A 4,973-nucleotide genomic window follows, 5' to 3' on the forward strand; every position below is an offset into this window, starting at 1 on the left:
GCTAGAAAGCTATCAGAAGCTGCAATTGCTTTAGGGGTCAGATTCTCTTTCCCCTCTTGTGGGTCACAGGTTGCCATCCTTTAAGGTAATTCTTGCTTCCTCTCTGCTCTATTCCCTCTCGATAGCAACTTCTCTATCTTTTACTTTCTCAAAGTTTCTGCTTCCTTATGATTTCACCTTGCCATGACCCCTCTTGACTCAAAGCAGTCTTTAGGCTTCAGCGTCTACCATCTCCTACTTCGTTTTCTTGCATTAACACTTTTTGTTTCTAAAATGCAAATTCTGACCTAGCTCAGTGTGTGTGTGTGTGTGTTTGTGTACATACCAGGCTATGCTGCTGCTGCTGCTGCTAAGTCGCTTCAGTCGTGTCCGACTCTTTGCGACCCCATGGACTGCAGCCTACCAGGCTCCTCTGTCCATGGGATTCTCCAGGCAAGAGTACTGGAGTGGGTTGCCATTGCCTTCTACAGCATACCAGGCTATACCATAGCTCATAATCCTCAATCCAGCTTGTAGCTTTCTCCTTTGGAGCTAGGTGCTTGGTCCCTGGAAAAACCCATTAGAGCCTCTGTATTTGGGCCTTGTGGTAAACTTCATGGCTATCTGGCAAATAGGGGCTATGGGAGAGGCAGCTTCCTTCTGTCAGCAAGGAAGGCATCCTGAGAGTCAGCCTATCCAGCGGAATCATAACCCTTACATTGCCTTAAAGATATTTACGGAGAAGGCAATGGCACCCCACTCCAGTACTCTTGCCTGGAGAATCCCATGGATGGAGGAGCCTGGTAGGCTGCAGTCCATGGGGTCGCACAGAGTTGGACACGACTGACGTGACTTAGCAAAAAAAAAAAGATATTTAAGTACAAAATGTCCTCATGTAACCCACATTATTCGTGTAATACTCACCAATACAGCAAGGCTCTACTTTCCCCATTTTAGAGAATAAAAAGCAGCAAAAATGAAGTATCAGGCCCCAAGCCATCATTATTAACAAGAGTTGTCTAGCATTATGGTCTATTTGATCTTAAGACAAGTGTTCTCTCTTCTATATCAGAGGTTCTCAAACTTTGACATACCTCAGAATTTTGACATACATCAGACTTTGTCTCAAAGTCTGACATACATCAGAATTCCTTGGAGGGCTTGTTAAACTGCACGTTGTTGGGCTATAGCCCCAAAGTTTCTAATGCAGTGGGTTTAACAGCGAGTCAGAGAATTGGTTGACAGGTTTCTAGGAGAGGCCCTTGATATTAATCTGAGGTATACTTTCAGAATCGCTGTTGTATACAAGTGACTTTATCTGAGTCTCCCATTGATAAGCAGTTGTATCAATGCTTATTGATACAAGGGACCAGGTGACAGGAGAATGTAATTGTATTTATCTTCATAGTTATCTGGAACCTCATAATGTTTTGATTTTCCTGGAAGAGGTTGGGAATAAATCCAATCATTTACAAGGCTGGATCAGGGCCGTGGGTACCTCCTTGAATATCATTGTGATTTGACAGATCTGATCAAACACCTACAGCTATGTAGCTCACACATTTGAGGATGATCAAACAGCCACATGATGAGCCCTGAGTTTGGCTCAGTGGGTAGCAGGGGAAGATTTAGAGTAAGATGCAGATGATCTGGATTCTAATCCTAATTAACAGCTCATGGCATGACATTGGGACCATTTCAAATAAACTCAAACCTGTAAATTTTTCTGTGTAATAGAAATATTAATACTTGCCAAATTCCTATATTTTGTGGATTTACATGAAATTATGTATTTGTTTCAAATATATATGCTTTATAGTTTACAAAAAGTACTTTGTAATCTATAAAACCTAATCCATGATACTGATTATGAGGATGGTGATGATGGTGTTGGCCTTTGAGAGCATCTACTCTGTTCTATTAATAGAGGTGTTGAATACAAGTTAGAGATAAAAAGGAAATTCAGACTTCACACCTACTGGGAGGGCTATTTTTTTTTTTTTTTTAAAGGAATAAAATAACAAGTATTGGCCAGGATGTGCAAGGATTGGTACCCTTGCTCATTACTGATGGAAGTGTAAAAGGGTGCAGGCTCTGTGGAAGACAGTGTGAAGTCTCTTCAAAATAATTAAGCCTAGAATTACTATATGATACAACAATTTTACTTCTGGGTAATACTCAAAAGAAGGCACAGGAAGCTCGGCTCAATGCTCTGTGGTAACCTAGATGGGTGGGATGAGGGGTAGGAAAGAGGCTCAAGAGGGAGGGGATATATGTATTGTTGTTTAATCACTCAGTTGTGTCTGACTCTTTGGAACCCCATGAGTTGAAGCACACCAGGCTTCCTTGTCCTTCACTATCTCCCAGAGTTTGCTCAAACTCATGTCCATTGAGTCCATGATGCTATCCAACCATTTCATCCTCTGGCGCCCCTTTCTCCACCTGCCCTCAATCTTTTCCAGCATCAAAGTATTTTCCAATGAGTTGGCTCTGCATCAGATGGCCAAAGTATTGGAGCTTCAGCTTCAGTGTCAGTCTTTCTGGTGAATATTCAGGATTGATTTCCTTTAGGATTTACTGGTAGGATCTCCTTGTGGTCCAAGGGACTCTCACAAGTCTTCTCCAACACCACAGTTCAAAAGCATCAATTCTTTGGCCCTCAAACTTCTTTATGGTCCAACTCTTACATCTGTACATGACTACTAGAAAAATCATAGCTTGGACTATATGGACTTTGGTCAGCAAAATAATGTCTCTGCTTTTTTAATATGCTTTCTAGGTTTGTCATAGCTTTTCTTCCAAGGAGCAAGCATCTTTTAATTTTATGTCGGTGGTCACTGTCTGCCATGATTTCAGAGCCCAAGAAAATAGAGTGTGTCACTGTTTCCATTGTTTTTCCATCTATTTGCCATGAAGTGATGGGACTGGATGCCATGATCTTAGTTTTTTGAATGCTGAGTTTTAAGCCAGCTTTTTCACTCTCCTCTTTCACCTTCATCAAGAAGCTCTTTAGTTACCCTTCCCTTTCTGCCATAAGGGTGGTGTCATTTGCACACCTAATGTTATTAATATTTCTCCTGGCTATCTTGATTCCAGCTTGGTTTATGTATACATATGGCTGCTTCACTTCATTGTACAGCAGAAACTAACACAACATTGTAAAGCAATTATACTCTAATAAAAGAAAAAGAACTGAAAGTGAGGGCTCAGATGTACATACACCTAATACATATTTGTATTGTGAATCATAGCAGCATTATTTACAGTAGCAAAAAGATGAAAAGAACCTAAATGTCCATTGAAAAGTGAACGAATAAGCAGAAGGTAGTATGTATATTCAATAGAATATTATTTGGCCTTAAAGAGAAAGGAAATTCTAATAATTCTAATGTATTAGAATTCATAGATAAAATATGAATGAACCTTGAAGGCATTATGCTAAGTGAAATAAACCAGTCACAAAAGGATATGTATTCTATGATTTGCATAGAATCATAGAATTTGCCATTTGCATGAACCTAGAGTGTCAGATTTGCATATGATTTGCCATTTGCATATGATTTTCCATTTGCATGAACCTAGAGTGTCAGATCACCCCACTCCAGTAGTCTTCCCTGGAAAATCCCATGGACGGAGGAGCCTGGTGGGCTGCAGTCCATGGGGTCGCTAAGAGGCGGACACGACTGAGCGACTTTACTTTCACTTTTCACTTTCATGCATTGGAGAAGGAAATGGCAACCCACTCCAGTGTTCTTGCCTGGAGAATCCCAGGGACGGGGAAGCCTGGTGGGCTGCTGTCTATGGGGTCACACAGAGTCGGACACGACTGAGGTGACTTAGCAGCAGCAGCAGAGTGTCAGATACACAGATACTCAGATACGCAGATGACATCACTCTTATGGCAGAAAGCAAAGAAGAACTAAAGGGCCTCTTGATGAAAGTGAAAGAGGAGAGTTAAAAATTTGGCTTAAAACTCAACATTCAGAAAACTAAGATCATGGCATCTGGTCCCATCACTTCATAACAAGTAGATGGGGAAACAATAGAAACAGTGAGAAACTTTATTTTGGGGGGCTCCAAAATCGCTGCAGATGGTGACTGCAGCCATGAAATTAAAAGACGCTTGCTCCTTCGAAGAAAAGCCATGATCAACCTAGACAGCATATTAAGAAGCGAGGTATTACTTTGCCAACAAAGATCCATCTAGTCAAAGCTATGGTTTTTCCAGTAGTCATGCATGGATGTGAGAGTTGGACTATAAAGAAAGGTGAGCACTGAACAATTGAGGCTTTTGAACTGTGGTGCTGGAGAAGACTCTTGAGAGTCCCTTGGACTGCAAGGAGATCTAGCCAGTCCATCCCAAAGGAAATCAGTCCTGAATATTCATTGGAAGGACTGAAGCTGAATGTGAAACTCCAATGCTTTGGTCACCTGATGTGAAGAACTGACTCATTTGAAAAGACTCTGATGCTGGGAAAGATTGAAGGCAGGAGGAGAAGGGGTTGACAGAGGATGAGATGGTTGGATGGCATTACTGACTTGTTGAACATGAGTTTGAGTAAATTCCGGGGGTGGTGATGGACGGGGAAGCCTGGCGTGCTGCAGTCCATGGGGTCGCAAAGAGTTGAACATGACTGAGTCACTAAAGTGAACTGAACTTAGAGTAGTCAAATTCATAGAGTCAGGAAGTAGCATAGTGGTTGCAATGGGCTGGGTCGGGGGACGAGCAATTGGGGAATTACTTCGTGGGAACAAGTTTCAATTTGGGAAGATTAAAAAGTTCTGGAATGGATGGTTGTTGGGGGCCAGAGTGAGGTACTCCGCCCGTGACAAAGGTCATGAGGAAGGAGGCTCGACATACGCAAAGGCGGGATCGAGCCTCAGGAGTCCCCCTGGAACTCCTCGAGCGTCTACCCCCATAACCAGAGCCTGCCTACTTTACTACTTTGTGCTCTCACCTACATCTCTGACTTTACGGGGGGCTGTCCCCCACC

Source organism: Bos grunniens, chromosome 7 (genome assembly GCF_055505025.1).
Source record: "Bos grunniens cultivar Pamir isolate PY7600 chromosome 7, Bosgru_T2T1.0, whole genome shotgun sequence".
Classification (NCBI taxonomy): domain Eukaryota; kingdom Metazoa; phylum Chordata; class Mammalia; order Artiodactyla; family Bovidae; genus Bos; species Bos grunniens.